Source organism: Maniola hyperantus, chromosome 10, assembly GCF_902806685.2.
Source record: "Maniola hyperantus chromosome 10, iAphHyp1.2, whole genome shotgun sequence".
NCBI classification, from domain to species: domain Eukaryota; kingdom Metazoa; phylum Arthropoda; class Insecta; order Lepidoptera; family Nymphalidae; genus Maniola; species Maniola hyperantus.
This window is the reverse complement of record NC_048545.1, coordinates 5,356,085-5,383,277: the sequence shown is the minus strand read 5'-3', so window position 1 is coordinate 5,383,277 and position 27,193 is coordinate 5,356,085. Positions and strand designations below refer to the sequence as shown.

The following is a 27,193-nucleotide window of genomic DNA, read 5'->3' as shown; positions in this document are numbered from 1 at the left end:
ACTTATTTTTCAATGTCCACGTTTTAACAAGTGGAAAAAGTTGTATTTATCCGACATTTTACATTAACACTAATTTGTTCGATGGCGCCTCTTTGAATAAAAATAAACTTAAAAGGTGATCTAACACAAGGAGTCGAGAACAAATCCACGTCGTCAAGATAGCATTCATCAAGCGACCTACGCTACGTACAGCTGCAGGAGGATATTAAAAATCCATTCATCACAGTAACAGCAAAAAATAAGAATTCAGATTCACACTCGAACACCGCGACTGCGAAATCTGGAGAGACGAGGAGGTATTTCCGACCCTCTCGCCCGATCCGTCAGGGTGGCGGGGGACTCCTCCCTTTTGACAGGAAATGATTGTCTAATATTAGCTTTGTTATAAGGTTCCTCTTTAGGGATTCCAACGTGCCTTTTCAGATATTTCTAAATGGCCTCACATTCTGTTCGAGTGCGTATGTAGTATGTACCTTCCTAAGAGAAACTATGTTATCGGTTTATGGACGCTATATTATTTTAGAAAAACGGGGAATACCTATAACTTATAAGAAGCATATACATGTCGTTATGGAGCCTATAACGCTTAGTTACTTAGCAATAAGTATCTGGTTGTTGGCGGGTGGTTTTCCGGAGAATCAACTTCCGGATCTCCGATAGGTCTTTCTTTCTCTACGCTCTAATGCCAAGTTGCGCCAAAGAAAATATCGTCTATAGTAATTAATTCTGGCGATCTGATGAGTTTATGCTTAGTGGAAACAATATAGACAGTACTAAATTACGAAAGAATTTCGGGTCAACGGCCGAGTCTAGTCGACTGCGACTCGAAAAATTTTTTGGACACCCTCAAATTACCAGAACAAAAACTCGCCGCATTTCTTCGAAATAAACCGTGGAGTGTTATTTTGAATAAAATTTATCGGTGAGACATCTATTTCGGCCCAGCTTCGTCAACACCGGTAAACTATTACGAACGGATAGACACTATGAATAGTGTCGAGCGATAATGTGGGCTCGTTCGCTGACAGATTTGTGAAATACACGACGAATCCAACACGATTTCGTTAGATTTTTAATCCTACAGATAAAATATGTTTATATTTCACGTGTAGGTAGTATCTTTAGTTCGTATAGCGCTCGTATATTTATAAAAAGTATATTCCTCGTGAACATGACTAATTATGTTTTAAGGTTTTTTATTGGATCACTAATCTGAAGTTTTATCGGCACTGTCTCATTTCATTTCGTTACAAAATAAAGTAAGTAATTCACAAAACTCAAACCAATGAGTAAGAATGTTGCAAATGGTTATGTAAAATAATGATTATTATTTCATGTACGAACATAGATATGTATAGTCCGCGATAGGTAGAGATGGCAATTGGGGTATGGGGCGGGGGGATGCCACGCACACCGGCACGTCAGCCGCGCTCGCCGGCACCGGGTTAGCGCGGGGGCTGTGCGGGGCGTCGCCTCCCTGCCATTGCATTGCCATCTCGACCTGTCGCGTACTATACCTACATACATTTTTCACATATAACACAATTGTAGGTGATACGAGATTCAACCTCGTAATCGAAATGTCTATCTACATACAACGAGTAGTTCAACCCTATATGCAAGTTAAAAATGTTCATCAGAAATCAATAACAGTTTTCAGCATTTCATAGCGTTTACCGCAAAATATTTTTGTTGAAGCGGCAATAATACGAAACTCGCATATTGCGCGATTTTGGCTGTAGATAACAGAAATAATGGGGTTCAAAAATGAAATTAATTCCACGTTGATGATTTCAAATTGAAAAGTCACATCGGCTCGCGCCATAATTCATGATCCTGAAACGTGTCCGGGCGGCTGTGTTGGACGCGATCGTAGTAGGGTTGCCGACGTCTTATTTTACTTGTTCAAACGCACATATATTTTATACAAGGTTCATCCTTATTTTTAGATATTTAAAATGAACATACTTTGATTCAGGAAAATCTACCGAAGTAGATAATAGGTATAAAATATATAATATAACCACTATATTTTAATTTTTTACTTACCTACTTGATTTACTTTAATGCAATAATTCATACACGAAGTGGTTTTAGATTAAAATGACTTATTCATATCATAGAGCAGCATATTATTAAATATAATTACGTACTATATTTTTACATTAATATTTAATAATGACTATAAGCATTTTCATACTTCAACAGAATCACAGCATGCCAGAAATTTCGTAGCCAAATATTTATACCAAAATTAAAATAAGCTTAATATAGTTTTATCCTAAAATATAAACTTTAACATTTTAAATTAAGTTATTTATCTTAAATTTATTTTTTGAATGTATATTTATAATACCTAGACATTTATTTCAGTTTTGCCTGTAGATAGATACCTACCTACTAAACGAGAAGATTCTCATCCCGTCCCATCTACCATAAAAAAATACATCTAACTATCAAATTAAAAAAATGTTAAATTCTTAATAAAGTTGATCAACAATAGTTTTTGAGGCATTGAAATAGCTAGAGTTAGTTTAATTTGTTCTATCGGATGCCCCTCGTCTGTAAGTCGGCGATAAATTAAAATTATGTAAATATTTACAGAATGACAACCCTACCGATTCATTGTCACAAACCTTTGTCAAAGGTCTTTCCGTTCCACCAAGTTGGATATCTGCAAAACGAGTGTAATTTTATCTCAATGTATTCTTAGATTGCTAATACCTACCTCTATAAATAATATAAGTATTAAAACTATATTGGTACGTTTAGTTATATGTATAATATTTGAATATACTAACTAATGAAAAGTATGGGTGATTTATTTCCAAAAAAATGACTCAAAGTGGGTAAGTAAATACAGAATTGGGTTTCTCAACAACAACCCCATTTACTGTAACGTAACCTTTGATTTATCCACTTCACTAAACTTTGGTTTCTGCAAAGTTGGAAAATTCGTGAACACCTATTCCTTCATACCTAATGTTATTATGTAGATACCTAATTGATGTGCTATGTTATAATATTGTGAGACGAAAAGGCTTAAATTTTAATATTTTTAATACTTAATTGGCAAGGCTGTAGCCTGTAAACTTTGGCTGTACACTTTGCAGAGTTTGTTAAATATTCCTACTATCAATTGTTAGCTAATTTATATATCTACCTACGTAATATATGATACTTACCTACATAAATTCACATATTCAACTGAAATTAATGTAGTGTAGGTAATAGGTATCCTATAACATAAATATTTATATCATCATCATCATGATCAATCCATCACCGGCTCACTACAGAGCGCGGGTCACCTCTCAGAGTGAGAAGGGTTTTGGCCATAGTCTACCACGCTGGCCATGTGCGGATTGGTAGACTTTACACACCTTTGAGAACATTATGGATAACTCTCAGGCATGCAGGTTTCTTCACAATGTTTTCCTTCACCGTTAAAGAAAGTGATATTTAATTAATTAAAACGTACACAATTCCGAAAAGTTAGAGGTGCGTGCCCGGGATCGAACCTCCGACCTCCGATTAGAAGGCGGACGTCTTAACCAGTAGGCTATCACTGCTTTTTTCAATATTTTTGCAATATTTATATAATGTTATGTTATTCTACGATAATATGTAAATATCTATCGGTAAAAAGGTTTCTAATATGAATTTTAGCAACATGTCAGCGAAGTAACGTAAAACAAAGTTTATATGTAAATATCGGTAGCAGCTCTCATGTTTAATGCAGCCGCCTGTCATGAACATTTGTCGGTCTCACTATTTCAAACCTTTCTGCAAACTCTGGCTTAGCACGCCGCAATGTGTTTTCAAGTCTAACTTTTAAAACTATAATTATTTTGCTTTTTGTCGGTTTTTCTATTTATTTAGGAAAAAATTCATATTACCTAAGTAATATTATAAATTCAAAAGTGTGTCTGTATATTCTGTTTCATTGATTATGATGAAATTCGGTAGAGTTAGCTTACCTACATCTCGAAAATCAAAGAGTTACCCCTGCATTCTTAAAGATCCATAACATGTTTGGTACAGAAATAGCTTGCATCCTGGAGTCTGATATGGGTTACTTTTTCCGGAAAAACAGAGTTCCTGTGGAATTTTTTAAAAACCTAAACTCACGCAGTCGTAGTCGCCGTCATCATCTGGTACCTACTTGTATAAAGTTTTTAAATCAGTACTACAATTATGTACTTTAAAAATTGCTTGTTTATAATTAGGTAAATAAGTACCTACTGGATTAAATAATAATAATTAATTATTATGGGCTGTTACAACCTGCTATTATAATCTCGAAGATTCTTAATAACATTGCAAGTAACTGCGAATTGGATAGGTACCTACTTATTAGATAAATTACGCTTCAGGTATTTTGTACATAACATACCTAATATTATCTACCTGCCATTGTTCTCCAAATCTACCAGATCAAATTAATCAAGGTATGCGCTTTGAATAGACGGAGACGTTGAAAAATATGAATCACGGTACATGTTAATCTAACTAATTATTGTTCCTACGAGTTAATTAGAAAAAGCCTCGTAAATCATTTCATCCACAAGTTTAAGCTATGTAACGCCGCGAGGCTTTCGAGGAAATACAAAAGAAATATTTGCGTCCTTATCTAATGTTAATTTTTAACGAAAGGTGGATAGAGAAAGCACCATTCGCACACACTGACGAAAAACGAGCCCATAATTTGCCTGCACGAAAATTTGGTTATAAATCATAATAGTTTTAGACAGACTGGGGGTAAAAAAATGAACCAAATTGGAAAGTGAATTGTAAGGCACGGCGAGGTTACTCTGTTATTAGAGCAATTATGTTATTATGTTTGCCGTATCTAATCCGAAAAACTAAATTGGACTGGGCCGCTGCCGGCGAATGCCCGATAGGTTCAATCATTTCTACCTACTTGTGGGTCGCACGAAATTCGTTGCGGAAGCAATCAGAAACACGAAAATTTCGGTCAAATTGTACAATAATGTATGACTAAGCAAGGTAAAAGCCAAATATCGATCGATCGACAAAAACTAGGGTACGATTATTTCGAGACCCCCAATTCGCCACGGTCCATAGTTGAGACAAATTAAAAAGGGTGCCCCGTTGCAGTATATATTACAGAGTTCACGTTTTAAAACCCCTTGCCCTTTAATATCCCTCACTTAACTCATATTTCATTCGATATGACCATAATTGAAGTGATGGGTAAGAGCTCATTACAATAAAAAGTTTATTCCTCGAGCGAAAAAGTCCACATTAGTTTGCTGTCGTGCGGACTGATCAGAAATATTGCATGAATGACTGCCTCTTTCACAATTTGTATCTTTACACACATTGCTTGAAAACAGGTTTTTTCGTGTAAGTTACGAGCACGTTTTGTGTTTTCATTTCAAAACGCGTCCTATTGTATTATCAAAATATCAAATATGAATACCAAATAAGGGTTGGGACAAAAGAAAAACTGGCATCTTTTTAATTTATGCGTAAACGAGTACATGAAAACGTAATAATAGAACCGTGTTTGGTAAATATATTATTATAATAACTCTCTCAGGGTATACCAAAGTAACGGGGGTCCATTTTCTAAAATTTCACGGTAGATACATCATACTCGCCTCGTGGAAAATTGTCAACATCTTCATTACGATTGTGAAGTGGTTACGCTTTAAAAGTGGATGTCGGGTGTAGTTATTTATTAGAGGATGACTGTATCCAGTTGCCAATTACTGCGTGGTTTGACCACTGTCAATTAAGATGTTCCATTATTCATTTTTGTAGGTTGCATCTGGTTCAGGATTACTGCCGTAGTTATTTTAAACCCTACGTTCATATAGCAGCCTAAAATCTCTACAGGATTGTTTTTGGCGGATTCGATACAACTAAACTGGATATGCGATGTTCACTCAACACTTTCTTCGATTTTGTTTATAACTAAAGGAGACCTAGCGAGTCTATCAAAATTACGTATTGTGAGTAAAACGCCCATACTTTTCTTCATAGGTCTTCAGATACAACATAAACCTACTTATTTAGACAAAACGAAATGTTATATTTTAACGGATCGTTAGGTATATTATTTTGGGTCCAGAATGCTGTCATGTATACAATGAACCAAAAGCCTAATTGCTGTCATGTATGTTTGGTAGATACTATTAATACTTAGGTAGGTACTCATCCAATTTTCTAACGCATATTATATACCTACCTACTAAATTAAAAACGGATCTGCTTAATAAGGTCGTGTAAACAATGAGGTTGCTGGATTAAGATGTAGTTCAAAATCTTTAACATTTAACATTCAAGTTCCTTACTCTACTTAGGTACCTACTCTTTTTCTAAAAGTGTTTTTATATTAGTCTTTATTTTTGTGTTATCAGAAGCAAATGTTTTCAACACATTTGATAAGGACTGCAATATATTAATTTTTATTAATTCCATTCAACTTTTGTTTACCAATACAGCGTATTCACCTTTCGTCAGTTGTGCTATCGTTTTCATTATTGTTTTGATATATTTATTATGTACGTATAGCTAATATACTTTACTACTTTTATTGACATACCTATAGGTACGTTCAGACTGTCAGCTTGATAAATATTATTATTGCGGCTATTTACGTATACCTAAATTGTTACGAATATATCTTTTAAACCTCTTCAACCAAAAATAACAATATGGTCTATGATTTAGACTCAAACCATTACTCGACCAACTCGCTTAGTCTATACTAAATGTGCGTTAGTTAAAGTTGGTCGCTCGTCATATAAAAAATATATATATCTACCTACTCAATATTGTTATCTAACTAATAAACTGATTACTTATACCTACTACTTAAATCGGTAGTGACCTGCAATTCACAGAAGCACAGTTCACGACTGACAGAAGTTCAACTACCACTTTAACTATAACCATTAATAAAAAAAATACTAAGCACTTACCTAATATTATAAACGCGAAAGTGTGTTTGTTTATTGGTTTGTCCTTCAATCACGTCGCAACTGAGCAACGGATCGACGTGATTTTTTACATGGACAGTTTTTATCCCGAAAAATCAAAAAGTTCCCAGGGGATTTTTAAAAATCTAAATCCACGCGTACGAAGTCGCGGGCATCAGCTAGTAATAAATAAATAAGGAGATAACTTACCCTACATAAAAATAATCAACTGCATAACTTAGATTAGTAATTAATTTACATAATATAGGTAAATGGCGGTTTTATCGATATCTAGCGATCCCTTTCGGGCTGAATATTGTAAATGATTTATGATGGATTTATGTTAAAAGATCGATGCTACGTCAAAAACTTGATATCAGTATCAATTCTGCGTCACATTTTATGACTCTAATGAACTTGACCATAAAATAGCTGTATGTTCCCCACTGCACTGACCTACTTATCAGCTGATACTCTTGACCGCTTCATATCAGAGCTAATGAACTGAACGCCAGGTCATTCGATAACTACTAAGTACAAACAACTTTCTTAGATGATTTTTAGGGTTCCGTACGCAAAGGGTAAAAACAGAGTCCTATTAATGTCACTCTCCTGTCTGTCTGTCTGTCCGCGTGTCTCTAGGTCTCTAGCCCGTGAACGAAATGAGTTACAGTACAGACCTGAATATTTGGTGTCTAGAGCGTTGACCCAAAACCGAATATTGAACTAAAAATTCAGTTAAATTATTTTCAGGAGGGTTCCCATAAGTAGATGAAAAAAACCGGCCAAGTGCGAATCAGACTCGCGCACTGAGGGTTCCGTAGTACAATCGTATTTTATCGACATTTTGCAACGATAAATCAAAAACTACTTACTAGATCTCGTTCAAACCATGTTTCGGTGGAAGTTTGCATAGTAATGTACATCATATATTTTTTTTATTTTTATCATTTTCTTATTTTAGAAGTTGCAGGGGGGGGGGGGGGACGCACATTTTACCACTTTGGAAGTGACTCTCTCTCAAACTATTTAGTTTAGAAAAAAATGATATTAGAAACCTCAATATCATTTTTGAAGACCTATGCATAGATACCCCACACGTATAAGGGTGATAATTCTATAAGGGTTTCGTTTTTGCCATTCGGCTACGGAACCCTAAAAAGAGCAGAAAAATAATTTTTTACCCTAGCATGTGGGGTATCATTGTCTAGAACTCGTCGAGTAGAGTACGAATATACCTATATATTTTTTTATCTTAAAAAATAAACAAATGGGGAGGCGTCAAACTTGTCAGTTTTATACCATTTTTGAGGGGGGTCTATCTCAAAAACTAAACTAGTTATGAGTGTGAAATTAGAATAGATATAATGTTAGGTATGTACCACAATCATACCTAAAGTAGTTTGTAACTGTGACCAAAACAAATGAACATTTTTTTTGGGTTTTTCTTTTACGATTTATTGCGATGTCGCTCGGAAATGAACTATGTATTTCATTCATACACCCAAAATGTATGTAGGTACATGTGTAATACATGTTGTTCAAAATTCTGTACAGAACCCTAAAAGAGCAAGGTCTGACTCGCACTGCCCGGTTTTTACTCCTGTGTCAGTATTACTTCGCGTGATTGTTACTTTGTCAAAATAAAATCTTATTTTTAACTTAATAACTCTACAGTTTTGTTATCTATGCTTTGGCGCCATCGTTTGTGTGTCTTTATTTAATTTTTTTATTTAAACAAAGCATTTTGACAGGAGCTAATGTCAAATTTTAAAATAACGATGCCGTATAGAAAGTAATAGTGATGTTAAATGTAGTTCTGTTGTGTCATTGTAAAAGAGTCAGTGAACCTACTCCTCTATTTAAGATTGAGCTCATACTATTTTTACATAATACATACCTATTATATAGTTTCAATACAATACGTAGGTACTTTACCTATAGATAAGTATATACGGACAAATTAAAGTGACAACTAGATGCAGAACTACCATGTTTCATCACACAAAGATTTGTCCAGCGGGTAACTACTTAACCCATGGCCGATGGTTTCGAAATTCGAAGTTTTTTATTAACCAGTCCACATTAATTTTAATTTATGATTCAGTGTTTCATATCAGTGTCTTTTTTCCCAACACTATTTATCTTGCGGAAAAAACTGTCAACCCAGGAAATGTCAGTTTGCTTTGTTTAGTTAAAAATTCGATTAGGTATAGAGACTAGTTACCTACCTACTCTTCAAAAATATGCTACCAGCCTACCTACCTAGGTACCTACTACTGCGGATCATTAAAACCATAGGTTTGACCCTTAGGCTACCTAGGGTGAAATACCACTTAAACATTTTTAATGTAAATTTTTCTTGTTTCAGGTAAGTTCGGAGTCCGCATACCAACTAAGTATGTATTTGCAAATCAACGGTCAGCTGACGGAAATGAATTCGAAATTTAAATTGCCATTACTTCAGTGATCGTTCGCTCTGGCACGCACACACCACGCGATAAACAGTTCAATATTCATTAACATAAAGTCGTATTTCAAGTTTGCACGGCTACAGTATCGAGCTTTGAATATGCACGTGTTACCGACAGCTGAAATCAAAGGTTCAATATAACCTTTAATGTAACTTTAAACTTTTTGTATCTAAGCTCAGAGGTAAATAGAGGCATAGAAGATGCTAGTTAAGTATAAGAATTAGAACTTTAAACTGAATAAAATTCGATGCGTCTTCTACTTACCTAATTCATAAAACCAGTTCAGTTTTAGTTCATGATAAAATGAGCCATATCACCTCTTATGATCTACTTCATCAAAATGTAAAATGAGCAAGTAAACATTTACGAATTATTTTCCTTATTAACTTTTTATGGTATCAACAAATTAATTAAAATAGGTATGTCTTATGAATATTAAGTAAGAAATCTTTCATTTGATAGCAATCGCGTACAAGCAAAAACGTATCTCTTTTACCGTTTCCCGCCCATCCGTAGCGCAACGCTGCATGCGTTCACACGCATTGGGATAATCTTTCATGTGATCGGCCACATAGGCGCGTGTACCGTCACTTATAACCAGCCATTTTGTAAAACCGATACAGTTCACATTCCCTTTTGCAGTTAAGCATCATTTCGTCTGGCCGCGTTAAAAGCACGCTGCATGTTCGCACTCCCACCCGCCACAACACAAACGCCTGGCATGTATGAATCATGAAGCTCTGCATGTGAGGGTGCCCGTACGTTCGCGCTCCGCTGGAGACTGTCAGTGTGTTTGTGTCTAGCGTTGCAAGTGCGCGCCTGTGTGCGTATCCACTCATGGCAGCGGACTATGACGGCTCGTAGATTTGACAGCTAGCTCAATGCGGGTTCAGACGTTCATTAAACACAGGCCGATGTAATTTCGTGAAATTGTTGACAGTTTGTTTACGTGCGAAAAGGACAGCCCTTCAGCTTTAGCTTTCGGCTTTGAAAAGTGTTTTTTTTTTTGTTTACAAGTTTTCGCGCGTCGAACTTGAACTTGACTTCCGGCAAGTCCAGTTTCCCGATTGATTTGTGACATGTTTCAAGCATTTATTTATCATGTTCGCAATTAGATGCGCTTCGTTGAAAATCGGTCTGAGGGGCACCGGCATGAATAAAATATCGCCCGCGGTTTGGTGGTCCCGACTAGACGGAATGGTAACTCTATTTGACGAGTGGAAAAAATAAATTGGACGTTAATGGGCCAAGTTGGAATATATCATTTAATTATGGAAAGAATGAGGTGATATTAAATCCGTATCTTTAAAACATTAGTGATGTGAACAGTAAACTTTATTCTGAACAAGTGCAAGTTTTAGTTGATTATTATTTTTGCGTAGAGTTTAGTGATAACCTATTTTTTATTTGATGGATGGTTTTTTCTTCTGATTCGGATTATCTGCATCAAATATATCTTGGTGAGTTTAAATATTAGTTTATGTGATAATAGTTTTATTAGATCAATTTTGAACTTGGCAACAAAGCGTAGATAGATTACCTATACCAACAGTAAGAGTATGACTCTACATTTAATAGCAACAGGAACCTAAACTTTAGGTAATAGTCTTGTATTATTTTAAAATAAATGTCTAAGGAACTTTATTTTATTTCTTTACTTATAGAATACCTAGACGTTTTCTTATAGTTTCGAAGTCAATTATTAAGAGCTAGTCCATCTGAATCTTTATTTTATCCTATCTGTTGATCCCCATCATACTGAGCGAATGATTCATATGAGTCTCTTTTTGTCCCAACACTATTTATTTTTCGGAAAAACTGGCAATTTAAGATATATGTACCAACGTCAATTTGTTTTGTTTAATTAAACGACCTTATCTAAGTTCTTGTGGTTTCATTAGAACCTATTAGAAGTTAGAACCGTTTTGAACTTTGTAAAACATATTTATACCTATAGGTACCTACTTATCTTGGTAGGTGCAGAATAAGAATAGAACTTTACATAGGTACTTACCTAGATAGGTACATACCTACCTACCTAATACTTAGGAACTTTGTTTTATTTACAAAACATGAGAAATCAAACATTTTAAGGCTCAAAATTTTGAATGGAATTGAAAATAAATCGATAGGTACCTATGCAAATTAAGAAACGAATTAATTATGCATATTATGTGACGATTAAAATTTATCGGCGTACTACAATCTAAATAGACGTAAACGGCGTTAAAAATGAAAATAGGTACCTATATTTTATTATCTTTGTAACAATTGAATTAATAAGTGAATACTTACTAAGTAGTTTCCTTAGCGCGCTCGGGCCCCCAGCGTTCTCCATACAAACGTAGTTTGGTTCTCATTCGAATATTGACCAATAAAACTCAATGAAATTTTCTAGATGTGTTCTAGAAACTAGTACGTTCTATCTGTCTCTGTGGTTTGCCAAAACGTAAAAATATCTAGTTTTAAAGTTATCCGGAATTAAAGATTTGATTAAAGATTGAAAGAGTAAATCCTTGTGTAACATCGAACAAGAAATAACACTTAGGTACTTAAAACTACATTTTTAGGGTACGGAAGTACCTACCTCAAAAGGAAAAAGGAACCCTTACCTATAAGATCACATCGTTGTCTGTCGTTTGTCGTATCTGTCAAGAAACCTACAGGGTACTTCCCGTTGACCTAGAATCATGAAATTTGGCAGGTAGGTAAGTAGATAGGTCTTATAGCAGACATAAGGGGAATAGTCTGAAAACCGTGAATTTGTGGTTCCAATACAAAAAAAAATTAAAATGTGTTTATGAAAAATAATAAGTAGATATTTTCAACTTTTAAAGTAACATTACTATATGTATCAAGTGGGGGTGAAAGGTGTCGTTACTTGTACCTACATTCTAAAACGGATTTTTATTTAGTTTATTTTTATGCATACTAAAAAAAAGTAGTAGCTTAATAGTTTTTGATTTACCTATCGTGCAAAATGTCTAAAAAATACAACTATAGTACCTACGGAACCTTTAGTGCGCGAATCTGAATCGCACGTCTTGCCCGGGTTTTTTTTTGCGATGTAACCACAGTCACGGTTTTCGGATTTTTCCCTTCACTTGTGCTATGTGCTACCTGTCAACTTTCATCATTCTAGATCACAGGTCTTGACAGATAAACAACGAAGTGACCCTATAAGCCTAATGGTTTCTTTTTTCTTCGGAGATACGGAACCCTAATAATGCAAATGACACAAAACAGCTGTATCGACGTCGCGCGTCGTCGGCAGTATCGAATTACCCTGAATGCTAGGATTGATACAGACATTAACACAAATAGGCATAAATTCCGTTGTTTTCTTTATACCCCCGTTCACCTTTTTGAAAGCAGCAGGTACTTTAAGGGTGCAGGTCATTAATCAAACTATACTGATTTGTTTAAAAAACTAAATAGAGTTGTATCTGTAGAGGTGTAGCACCGCCCTAAAATGGTAGTTAATCATTTTTTTACCGTCGCTGATGAAAATCAGAACCTTTGTGTATCAACTGATTGACAATTTATTCTTATGGACCATTGTAAATGCGTGTTTAAGCTACTGTAAACGCTCAAACTACAGTGGATCCTACGATTTTGCAATAAAACTTAGGATTAATAAATACTAGGTGATGCCCACGACTTCGTCCGCGTGGGTTTCGATTTCTAAAATTCCCGTGGGAACTCTTTGATTTTCCGGAATAAAAAGCCTTCCTCGGGATGCAAGCTAAGTATCTCTGTACTTACCAAATTTCAAAAGCTAGACAGACAGCCTTGTGCATTCATAATATTAGTACGGATTAATGGTTAAAGTCCTATCTCTTTAATGATAATCGAATTTTACCAGCATCACGTCATAATTATTAGCATAGGTAATTAGTAGATCCTAGATTTAACTTCAGAGATAGGTATAGGTGTGCAAAAAATCCCAGGAGACGCGGGTTCGATTTCTGCCAGTCCGCAATTTTTGTATGTATTTAAAATTATTTAGAAATTTCCTTAAACTGTACCTAGGTAAAACGCTATAAAAATTATAAAATACAGTAAAAAATTCACAAAATGCATAAATTAAAATAAGTATAGATACTTACTGTTATTTTATTTATTATTGGGGACTTTGCATGTCTCTGAGGTAAAACCTAGAGATAACCGAATCTTAGTAAAAAACCTGGGTTTTACTGGAAAATTAATTTTTATAGTAAGTTATCTATGATTAAATTATGCCTAATTAGGTAAATATGGCAGACATTTTGGATTATCTGAAGCCACCCAGAAATTAAAATTCACTTACAAAAATATCTATATTTAAGTATTATCTATATACATATTTAAAAAACTGTGGGAAAAATTTCTGATATCATTTTTATATTATAATAATAAGATATTAACAATCGTTAGTTTTTATTACAAATTTTTTTTAAAGATTAAGTTAGTAGCTAATTAGGTAGGTACTTGTATTTATGAATTAAAATAATAATCACTGGTTTTCACAATAGGTATCTATTATAAAATAGGAAAAGTAAATTGTGGCTTAGTTCTTGCCTATTACTACACAATGTTTTATTCGGCTAATTAGCCCAAATTCTTTTATTTTTACCGAAAATATATTCCTGATTCAACTGACTCAAAGTCATGACTCATGTGTAAGACAAACTATGAACTAAATTATTATATTATGAACAATTGATTTCGTGGGTTACCTTACTGTTATAGAATAGAATAGAATAGAATGTTTTTTTATTCATGTAAACTTTTTAAAAGTGCTTATGAATAGTCAGGTTTAATTTACCACTGGTTCGGAATGCCGTCCTACATTACATACAAAATTACCTTCTCTGTTCTCTCTTTAATTTAAAGTTTAGGTTAGTAACTAGATATGAAATTAGATCGTAACATACGTAAAACAATTATACTGCATATAACTTTATACCTACTAGCTATTTAGTTCTAATATTTTCGACCTTTACAATAAATGATACATCAATGTTCTTACTTACCAATAAAGTTAGTAACAGTTTTTTGAAATTATTAGGTATCGTTTTCTTCAATAGCCTTAACTTAACACACGTCCTGATTTGGTCCGACCGCAAGGTCGTTCAATAAGTATGACTGACGAGTCCGCTGAACCAAATCTCTCACAAACTTTTAGGCTATCGGATGTAATCCAGCGGATTTGTTCCCGACCAAATCCGCCATACATTCATTTTATATCTTAGTCCTGACGACCTTACCGATGATCGAATAATATAGTTCTAAACGACTAATCCTATCCGATCGTCTGTAAAGGCTTTAACGCATATTATTCAGTTGCCACTATTATGGGAATAAATAGCCCATCGCTATAATAGGTCAGCGATAAAATTACCATATCGTTGAAAACCGTTCGAGTCGTCCGTCGAACTGCGAGTCAAACCGTAATCGAAAACTTTCGTTTTATTTTTTCACCTTTGGGTACCTTTTGTTTTAACCACTGCTTATGGATTTTTATATTAAAACTAGCTGATGCCCGCGACTTTGTCCGCGTGGATTTACGTTTTTCAAAATCCCGCGGGAACTCTTTGATTTTCCGGGATGAAAAGCCTTTGTCTTAATCCAGGATTTAACTTATCTCCATTCCAAATTTCAGCCAAATCCGTCCAGTAGTTTTTGCGTGATTGAGTAATAAACATCCAAACATCCACACTTTTACATTTATAATATTAGTAGGATTGGTTGATGCCCTCGAATTTGTCCGCGCGGATTTAGATTTTTAAAGATCCCGTGGGAATTATTCGATTTCCCGAGACAAAACTTAGCCTATGTCAGTCTCTGGGATGCAAGCTATTTCTGTACAAAATTTCTCAACAAAATTGGATAAGCGGATAGGCCGTGAAAAGGGCCGTGTAGGTATAAGGAAAGCGGATTTATAATAGAATTAGTAGGTATAGAAGTACAGATTATTCAAAAGTAGCTTGGTAAGTAAGTAGATAGTCATTTAAACAGATGAGACAGTTTTAAACTTTCAGCAACTTTCATGTATAAAACCCTGGTAAAATAAAACGCGTGGCGGCAGCATTTCGTTGCGGCGGCAGGGAGCCAAAAAGTCATAACTCATTTTATTATGACGCCAACGACGCGTCTAGGCAGCATTTCCTATAACTTGTAATAAAATTGTAAAGAACTTTATGAGGTTTATCAATCTGAAGCGACTTAGATTTTAAAATGTACGATGTCCTGCCGCGATTTGGACGTCAGTGATGTCATTTTGGTCCCTCTACCACTACGGGCTGCTGCAGTGACGCGTCGTGTTTGATCTGGACCCAAGTTTTGTGGATTTAATAAACGAGCGTGACAATGAAAATCGTTAAATAAACACAACCCACGTTTTATTCGTGTCCATTATGCTCATTGTTCTATTTGCCTATCATTTGTGTGACAATGCGACTGTCACGGCTAAAAATATTTTTTGGTAACTATCAATTTGGTGATCTCTATTTGACGTTAATAAGAGTGACCCACTATTTGTTCTATCAATTTGTACGAATAGTTAACGTTGATTGCAAAGAGCACAGTACAAAGTCACATTGGGCCAACGAGCTCGGCCAATGCACTCGTGGAACGTGCAACTAGAATATTTTTCTTTGTTGATGGGGAGGGGAACCGGGAGAGAGAGAGATCTTTTAAGATACCCGATTTCTTGAGGATGAGATCAGGACTAATCAGATTAACAACGCCGAATCATCATCATGATCATGATCAACCCATTACCGGCTCACTACTCAACCGGGTCTCCTCTCAGAGTGAGAAGGCTGAGAAGGTGAGTGAGAAGACAACGCCGAATGTTTTGGGTCAATATGTACTGGACCAATGAGACTACAATATCCAATGACTTAGGTATATATAAGTCATCGATTTGCTTCTTATAGGCAATGCTCGATGATCTACTTGTCCTGGATTTGACTAGCTAATTCCGAACTTTTGACGTTTGATTGTAAGCTTAAAGGCACCTCTAGGATTGACTAAAAATTTTGCTTTCAAAAATGTATGGTTTGGTTTTCGCCTAAGATCTTCATACCTAAGGATTGACTAGGCATACCTAGGAGTTTCGCCATTTGAATAACGCACATATTTATGAATGGTAAATAAAATTCTTTTAGTGACTTATATTGTACTAACTTATACTCGCGACTTCGTCCGCGTGGACTACACAAATTTCAAACCCTTATTTCACCCCCTTATGGGTTGGATTTTCAAAAATCCTTTCTTAGCGGATGCCTACGTCATAATAGCTATCTGCATGCCAATTCACCCCCTTATGGGTTGAATTTTCAAAAATCCTTTCTTAGCGGATGCCTACGTCATAATAGCTATCTGCATGCCAAATTTTAGCTCGACCCGTCCAGTAGTCTGAGCTGTGCGTTGATAGATCAGTCAGTCAGTCACCTTTTCCTTTTATTAGATTCTTTGACAAAAGAATGCGTGGAAAGCTACCTATTAAAATTTTATAGCTATATAATACTAAACTTGTAGTTAAATTAGTTTCATAAGTAGGTTCACAAGATAGTATTTAAACTGGTTTTGTTAGAGAATTTACATAATACCTATTATGTCTTTCATTTATTCTATAGCAAAAAAAAAATATCCAACCCTCAAATTTGAATTAAGCGTTAATTTTACGTAAGGCTATAAAACTTAATTCTATAAATAATTGAATTAAAAGTATAAGATTCTTAGATATATTTCATCAAACATTAAGTAATAATTTACTATCCTGAAAACCCAAATCATAGACTAGACATGTAGGATCTATGAACATAGAGATATTTCATGTAATTCAAAGTAGGTAGGTGGTTTTCAAGTGGCTATTATAGTAACGGTGCCTTTCACCGCTATCCACTGACCATCGTATGAACTGCTTTTTTGTAAACTGCCTTAATAAAGAACAGCATGTAACATTTTAATGTTCATACTGAGATTTGGTTTATGCGATAATGCGCCGTGACCGCGCACGACTTTCTATGAAACTAGTAGGTAGGTGTCTTTCAGACGGACCACACAAAAATCCCATAATGCCAAAAATGTCACCGGACTCAAAATTATAAAAAACGCGTAAGTATTTCCTTCACACGTACCACAATGATTTGCAGTCACGTGCAACGACTGTAAAACCATATTTATCGTGACCATATAACGCAACCACTTGCGGCTTCGCAGCGACCAACTACATCATGACTTACATGTCATTCTGAAACCATAATCATTTTTTTAACTATATAGTTATAGTCATCCATTTGACTGCATACACACCAAATAGTAGGTACCTAAGTGATGATACAGCCTAAGGTGGAGCGCGCCTGCCGAGAAGATGCCTATTCACTCTTCTTTTGAAATCATCAACATAAACCCATCGCCATAGCCTACTATTGAACACAGTTCAGCTCTTATATTGGCGTTTAAGCCATAGACCACCACACTGGCCAAGCTATTGCGCTGCATTTGTGGCTGCAACAACGCAACTTCAGGTAGCTACATGAATGCAAATGAACAATTAATAATATAATTATGTAATCATAATATAATCCCAGGGTAGTGAGAGGTATATATGAATGGTGAGACCATTTCTACTCGTTCACTACCCTGCGACACATTTTAGCCGTTGCCGTAGCGATTCCATTTTGGCGTGGTCCTTCTGAATAGACCCTAATAAATACTCGAGAAACCATGGCGGCCTTTTTCTTGGACGAATTTTTGTATGCCCTTTACATTTTCTTGCGCAATTGGTGAAAGTACAGCCCTGATCTGGACTGATTGTGTTTTTATTTACATATCTGAGTAGATATGAAAATAGAAATGCTCGATTCCTCTAAATCGCGTTATCGTTATCATCTAAGTCACATAATAGTAGCGGCATGCGCTCCATACAAATTTAAAAGCACTATCTTTGATTTCATTCCGAATAGCTACTTTCATTTTCATACAGAAATAACCTACCTACATAGATAAAATATTATAAGTAGAAGTAATTTTTCAGTTTGACAGTAGCCTACTTAATAGGAGATAATCTCAACTAATTAGCATTAATTAGCATTTTGATAAGTAAATTATTTTATTCAATGATCCTACTAGGTTATACTTAGCTATGTATATATTCATTATACTTAATATTTTATTAAATAAAATACATTATAATCATTAAAAAAATAAAGACTCCAGATTTTATTGAAGATAATATAAATGCACCTTAATATTCTAAATACATGAAAATGAAGTTATTAATTAGTAGGTACCTACGTTATTTTGTTAGTTTGTATGTACCTACGGTTGTTTTTTCGGGTCATCCCGGACAACAAAGGGTTCCCGCGAAATTTATTATAAACCTAAGTACTTGTAATGAAAACGCGCGGAAGAAGTCGTGCACAAAAACTAGTGTAGGTAGGTAACTAATGTTTAGAAAATATATTTGACCACGGATTTTATAAAAAGGGAAACTAAGTAATAACAGTCCAAATATGCAACTACCGGTTATATCCAGTTATAATGATAAATCTTATTCATTGCTATTCCAAATGTCACTAATTTCCTTTGAAGACGTCAATTTGTTTCGTATATCGACGGCCTGTCGAAGCTCCTCTATCGGGGCCCGATGTTATCGCCGCCACAATGCTTTGAATTATCTTAACATATTCCAGGAATAAATGAGTTTTAAATTAACCGCCGTTAGAAACGGGAGACTTTCAAATGGAATGACATTTTAAAACCAGAAATCAAACTAATTTTATATTTTGAAAAATAACGCAGCGTTAGGTATTGTTATACTTACTACCTAAATACAATCCATTACCAATAACCATTTGCCTCATTTTGTAGTTTTAAAATGGCCACCGACAGAAGCCGATGGAAACAGATAAGCCATTCGAGGGCAGTTTGCCAGGAATAGAATAGAATAGAATAGAATAATTATTTATTTGCATAATGTGGTACATAAGATGTTAAATCTAAGAAACAGTCCAGCACATTAGCCATGGCGGCGTACAAATATAGTTAACAGTTGTGATTATTGAGTGTGACTAAATATTTGTTTATAAAATACAGGCAAATCATAAAATTAAACTTAAACCAAAATGTCAAAACCAAGCGAATATAGGCACTGTAATAAGCTTTTTTTTTTTTTTAAATAATGTCCAACAATAGAATGTCAAAAACGCTTTTTATCATGTTGGAAAAATTCTTCTAAGGAGTAAAAATTTTTCCCTTGCAACCATTTTTTAAGGCTAAATGAAAAATGTCTAGCTGTGAGTGTTTTTATGTCAGATGGTAATTTATTAAAAATTTTTATTGCCATGGCGTGACAGTTTTTGTTGAAGAGTGTTGTTTTTGGTAGTGTTGTAAAAACTAGTTTATCTGGATTTCTCATTGAACGCAGTTGCTTTGTGTCCCGCATGGCTGTGAAATTGTGCATATTCATTTTTACGAATTTCGAGATTTCCAAAATGTACAGGCATGGGAGCGGCAATATTTTAAGCTTTATGAAAGCCGGCTTACATGACTCATATGGTGCCATACTTAGGATGGCTCTAAGGCATTTTTTTTGAACTATAAATGCCCTGTTTGCCGTTGTTGAATTTCCCCAGATTAGAAGACCATAGCGTAGTACTGAGGAAACATATCCATGATATGCTGTAAGAGCAGTGTGAGTACTAGCTGTTCTAGTAAGTCTGCGTAGAACAAAGACAAATCTATTTAACCTACTACACACAGTGTCTACATGGTATTTCCAGGAACAGTGTTCGTCTATTTGTAAGCCTAGAAATTTACATTTCTCTACTTGATTGATTTTTTCTCCTTTGTAATTAATATTTAGTTTAAGTGGTTTTTTATTATAATTTCTAAATTGGATAAAATTTGTTTTATTTATATTAATGTGTAAATTATTATATTCTAGCCATTCTATTATTGATTCAATAGTATAATTAATGTCAGATTCAAAATTAGTAAAATCATCATTATTGCAAGTCAATGTGATCGCAATGTCATCTGCGAATAGTGTCATTTTATGATTAGTTATGTCAGGTATATCATTAATATAAAAAAGAAATAACTAATATAGTTCCTTGTGGTACTCCATATCCATTTATTTCATACGTAGATCTAACATTAATTATCTCATTATTTTCATTGAGGCTTTCTATTTCGACACATTGCGTTCTACATGACAAAAATGATCTTATCCATTTCAATGCCGGCCCTCTTATTCCAGAATTTTCCAGTTTATTGAGTAAAACTTTATGTGAGACGAAATCAAAAGCTTTCGTCATGTCAATGAAAATAGTAACCGTTGCTTTCTTGGCATTCATATTTTTTAAGATTTGATCCACTAGTTTATAACAAGCTTGAGTCGTCGATTTCTTACATTGGAAACCATATTGTTCAGTTTTGAAGATTTCCAATTTATTTGTAAAGGCAGTTATACGTTTGTACATGGCTCTCTCAAATATTTTTGATATAACTGGTACTAGAGATATGGGACGATAATTCCCTAGATGATTTTTATCATCTTTCTTATAAAGTGGTTTAATAATACATGATTTCAGTAAATTTGGGAATGTCCCTGTATAGAAAGATTGATTAATCAAGTGTGTTAAAATCGGCGCTAGTTCTTTTTTACAGTGTTTCAGAACTTTTGTTGTTACTTCATCTGATCCTACCGCACTGGTATTGTTTAGTGACATTATAATTTGTTCAATATCTTTTACTGCATATGGTTTTAGGAAAATACTACTAAGTGTACTAGATTTGTTAGTGTTTTTACATTTTTCGTTATCCTGGTTCGTAAGGCTAATATAATATTTATTGAAATGGTTAGCAATTTCTTGTGGGTCAGTTATATTTTGTCCATTGATATTTATCTGTTTTATATGACTTTTTGTTAAGTTCATATTTGCACACTCTTTAATGATGTCCCATGATGCCTTGCATTTATTTTTAGAATTTGTAATATGCTTATTGTTACAACTTTTTTCGGCAGACCTGAAGCACCGTCTTAATATTTGAGAGTATCTTGAGTAACTATCTTTAGAATCTTTGGTTTTTTGTTTATAATATTTATTTTGTAATAATCTAAGGACCACGATCTTCAGCAATGAAGGAACGACCGGAGAGAGAGAGTAGTTTTAGTGATTTACCTAGTATTTTTCAAACCCGCAATGTAAGTATAGCGTGCAAAAATCGGGGCAATGCCTCGCCTACAACGCGGCATTTTTTCCGAGTGGCCTACTTACGCAACGTTCGTTAACTTACTTCGTCACTTAGGTGTTTTATTTGCAATATATCGTAAACTTTTACAAAATCATAGTATTTTTTTATATATTTTTTGCGATCATCAATACTAAGTAGGTATGTTTTCGTTTTTTCCAGCGCGCGTTCTGGTTACACCCTGTATTATAAAAAAAGTCTTATTAATAATGTAAACTGTTTAGTAAGTAATTAGCTCATAAAATTAAATAGTAGCAGTCCGCCCCGACTTCGTCCGGTCGATGTATCACATAATACACCTACCTAGGTATATCCATCTGGAATACCTATTATCTACCTACCTTACAAATGGTGAAATAATTTTTCAAATAGTTTTTAAAAAAGCAGTGGTTTCGGAGATTAGATACCCTTCACTGTACCTAAATAAATTCACAAAATCCTCACTTTATAAGATTAAGTTTGATATAGACTATGTTTTTTTTTCTTTGAAAGTTTCACAAACTTTTTTGTTTCATTATGTCATTTTCATTTCATTTATATAAAAATGTAATTTGAATATTCATTGTAACATTCTCTATCAATCGAAATGACGTTAAATTAAATTCGAATTTAATACCTACTAACTAACGTTTTGTTATTTTAACATCCAACGACAAATCGTTGTTAAAATTATTATCAAAGATTCCTTAATGTCATGTCAGATCAGTATTAATATTTATATGGGTTGGTACTTAAACAAAGTCATTCTTATTTTGACATAGAAATAAATACTTTAGACTCTTTATCTATCTGCCGATGATGTATCTTGATAAACTAGGAGTTTCGACTTCGTCAACGGGTTTGACGTACAAACAGCATTATAAACACAAATACGAATAAGATTGTTTGCACCATAATATAAACTGAAGAAACGGCAGTTACTTATTTTCAAAAGTTACACACAGACACTTCAATTGTGTTTATTTGTTTGTATACAGTTCAGATCCAGATCGAATAAATGGATTTTTCTTTAATAATTGTATTAGGTATAACTACATACTTACAATGTATCGCTGCCGTATCGTCATCGTCGAGCTTAAAAGGATCGTAACCGCAGCTAAATGTTCGTACCGATATGATTACGCCCACCTCGAATCGTTAATTTAATATCATTTGTTCGTGTCATCGGCTCCCACTAACAAAACGGGCTTTCATTAAATATTTTAATTAACTTTCCGCATTCATGTCCCCTGTCAAATTTAGAAATATCTATGGACCTATCGAAATTTATCATAGTTCTCTAAATATTTGTTTGCACATTTTTTTAGAGAAACTCGCTCAGTTTCTATAGCTATGTGATCTGACGAAACATTCTTCTCCCTTCCCGTAAAAATGTACAGTTCATATCTAACTATGATATGACTTGAGTTGAAAGTAAACTCTGACTAAGAGTATCCAGAATTCAGATGAATACCTACAGGTAAACCTGGGGAGTCAGATAAATGCAAAAATATCATCCTTATGGAAATGTGTTGGATATGTTGTTTTCGTTTTAGCAAAACATATGATTATAATCATATTTTAAGTTTTTCGCAAAGGTAACGTAGTGGCCAGTTAAGTAGCCAGTAGGTAAGTAGGTAAGTAATATTCATGAATTTTGACAAAGGTCAAACAGACGTTCGGCAATAAAAGTACCAACATTAGAAGAACATAATTATAAATTATAGTAGAATATAAATTATATTAAGTATTATTATTGTAATGTGCAGATTGTACCTACTATAGTAGTTATGCTAGGTTAGCTCGATCAAAAACATCTGGCACTTAAGGCGAATAATGCTTAATAAATAAAAATGCCATTTTTTGTACCTAGGTAGGTACCTACTTACTTACTTATCAGGTATTGAAAAGCAGGAAAAGGTGCTTATTACAGGCTGTTATTTACTAAAATCATAATTTTAGAAATTTGAATTACCTATTGGATATTTCTCTATAGAAACAGAAAAATAAAGTGCTTTTAAAAAGACAAACCACATAAATATCGGTAAACAACAAAACACCTAAGAGAGTATGATAATAATATATAAGAATTAATTTTGTACTTAATTGATTGTTTGATACCTATTTCAATAAAATGAGACAATTTTGTAGATAGATAAAGTACCTAAAAGTAAACCAACTTCTTTTCTAAAAGTGAATTTTTGTTTTGAAAATTATGATTCACCTTAACATGCTAGTCTGCATTGTTAATAAATCGATTTAAAAAGAAAACAAAATCGATACGAAGATAAATGGCTTAAATATAAAGTTAATATTAGCGTTGATATTCAGTTTGACACGCGAAGTTGGTGAAATTAATGTCTATTATGTATGGGCTACACGCCCGCCCGCTCGTTTGTTGCGAATTTGTAAAATTATCCCCAAACCTAATAGGTATCAATTTTGAATATTCGATACATTGATTTATTTTATTTTATTACCTACCTAATAGCAGATGAATCACTAGAAGCTAACCTTTTATTAATTCATTATAATAACATAATTTGTTTTATTACATAAAAGTTTAAAATAATAGGTAAGTAATTGTTGTCTAATTAGACTTTTATTATTATTACCTGTTATAATTTTTTTGTTTGTTTGTTGTAATATTAGGTAGATATAAGTATCTAGGTACTCACGACTTCGTCCGCGTCGATTTAAAAATTAAAATTAGGCTTTTAAAAATCTCATGAAAATTAAACGATGTTATATTTATAATGTACCTGAGTCTTTAATTTCCTGGGATAAAAAGTAGTTTATGTCACTTTCCAGGTCTTCACTTATATCTATACCTACAAAAATCACGCTGATCTATTGCTACGTTGCGGTGTGATTAGAGGGCAAACCAATAAACAAACACACTTTCTTCTTTTACAAACAGCTGTGTTGTTATACAAGTTTTGGTCTGGTGGGAGGCTTAGGCCGTGGCTAGTTAAGTACCACCCTGCCGGCAAAGCCGTGCCGCCAAGTGATTTAGCGTTCCGGAACCGTGCCTTGTAGAAACCAAAGGGGTGTGGGTTTAATAAAAAAAACCGGCCAAGTGCGAGTCAGGCTCGCGCAATGAGGGTTCCGTACTACAGTCGTATTTTTTCGACATTTTGCACGATAATTCAAAAACTATGATGTGACTGATATGATGACTATGATGTGATGTGTGTGTGTATGACTATAAAAATAAATAAAAATCTGTTTTAGAATGTACAGGTGTAGACCTTTTATATGATACCCCACTTGATATAGTCACTCACTTCGAAAGTTGAAAATACTAATTATTAGTTCATGACCACAATTTAATATTTTTTGTGTGATCTAACCCTAAATTCACGGTTTTCAGAATTTTCCCCAAATTTCAGCTATAAGATCAACCTACCTGCCAAATTTCATGATTCTAGGTCAACGGGAAGTACCCTGTAGGTTTCTTGACAGAAACCGAGTACTTCCCTGTACTACAGGGATCTAAGTGATCCTATAAGGGTTCCGTTTTTCCTTTTGAGGTATACGGAACCTTAAAAACTGCCATACACCTTCCAGGTTAGCCCAATTTCATCTTAAGACTGCAACATAACTTACCGCCAGTTGAGAATGCAGTCAAGGGCTAACTTGTATCTGAATAAAATAAATAAAAATACCAGCAAGATCATGTTGTTTGTGTGGACGTAAAATGTCTGCAACTGCTTCTGATCAAAACAGGTCGACTAATTCGTCAGTGTCTGGATGTTGATCTCTTCACTCACTGTTACAGACGCGTGATTTGATGCTTACAAATATTTAGTTCAATGTGGATCAATACAATCATAGACTTACGAAAAAAGATAGATTTGCTCATCGCGAACCGACGTGACGTCTTGATATACGTCATTTTTAGGGTTCTATACCCAAAGGGTGTCAAAGGGACCCTACTATTAAATCTCCGCTGTCCGTCCGTCCGTACCGTATCTACAGTAATATAAACAACTTAACCTCCAATCCGGGTTTATTAGTCTTGGGATGACCCTAATATGAATCAAACGCAGTTCCGATGTCCACAGTCTTATATTCAGGTACACTTGTAACATCCACTTAGTTTATATCTAGCTTAATTAATCACCTAGTACTTATATCTCGCTTAATTACTTTTATATCGTCCATCTTTTTTCTCTCGCTGCGTCCGTCCGACGCCGCTACCACTGTCACACCTCCACTCACGGGTGACAGATGGCAGGTTTTCTGTGTTGCCTACAGTCGTCCATCCTGCTCCAGATATGTCCTCATATCTGACCACTCGGCCTTCCAACCGAGGGTAATGCCCTCATACCCATAACTCAATAGGAGCAACATAGAATACCTTAACAGTCCTATATTATAATTAATATGATTAGTATAATAATTCCTCTAACAGATCAAAGCTAACATTGTTAGATTTAACAAGTGCACAAAACAAGTGCCAATGAGACCTACAAAATACTGGTATCAATAATCATTATGTACATTGCAATCAACATCTTTAAGTCTAATTCTTATAAATACACAACAAATCACACTGAGATAAGTAAATAGTAAATACTATAAGTCATTCTGATTTAAGCTTGATATTAAGAAAATTGTATGATCTAGTTATTGTTAGTGATATACGTATACAACCAATTCACAATAGTATAATCAAATATTGAAATCAACACAATTTATGTTAATACTTAATACAAGGAAATTATAGTGAAATCAATAATTTTATTTTTAAATATTATTATGAACTACATATTCTTCAAGTTTGTATTTGTATTTAGTAATACGTGAATAAATATTTGCATGGCAAATGTGGCAATACTAATTATGAGAATTATAAAACATCTTTGGTAATTTGCATTTAAAGCGAATAAAATATAATCAACCTTAAACAAAACAACAACGAGGAAAGAAAAGAAGGATAGTGAATTATCACCAACTTAAATTCTGAGTGCTAAGTACTCTATGATTTTAAACAATGTCACTATCAGTTTTCAATTAAAGTAAGTTTGTTTGCCCTTTCCTTCTTACCACTGTAATGACATGAATTCTAATCCTACATAATGCTCTAATGCAACACAAATTACAATATTTTCACTAGTATATACATTTTAAGAGATATGGTAAGAGTTGTTGGATCCCATTGACCATTACTAACACTTTATACAAAATTAATCACAAAGTTTTACAATATACTAATGAACCTAACTACTTCTGTAGACTTCATAATTTCTTTAAACTTAAAAATAAATTAAAAGAATATCTTATAATCCAATGTTCTCATACAATTGATGAATATTTGATATGAGTTGACCTTGATTATAATGTTTTTGTAGTGTTTCATGCATTACCAATTTGATTATCGTGAATTGACATTTAATTATTCTCAAGTGGTACCTACTGATTGACACCGTTGAAAAAAAAATAAAATAAAAAAAATATATATATATATTACAATATAAGTATGTAACGTAAAACAAATAATAAGAAAACAATATGCCAATCTTTAATTGCATATAT

General features: G+C 34.1%; 1 protein-coding gene across 6 annotated transcripts in view; it reads left to right on the top strand.

Moving 5' to 3' along the window:
* LOC117985706 (homeotic protein antennapedia-like) overlaps positions 1-27,193 on the top strand; it is a 292,055-nt gene that overhangs the window by 211,715 nt on the left and 53,147 nt on the right. The window contains exon 1 of one of the 6 annotated variants that reach the window (XM_034972467.2): positions 10,214-10,884. The exons of the other annotated variants lie outside the window; for them this stretch is intronic. The gene's annotated coding sequence lies outside the window, so the exon portion shown is untranslated. Of the gene's footprint in view, positions 1-10,213; positions 10,885-27,193 lie in introns of those variants that run through there. 6 annotated transcript variants of the gene reach the window in all.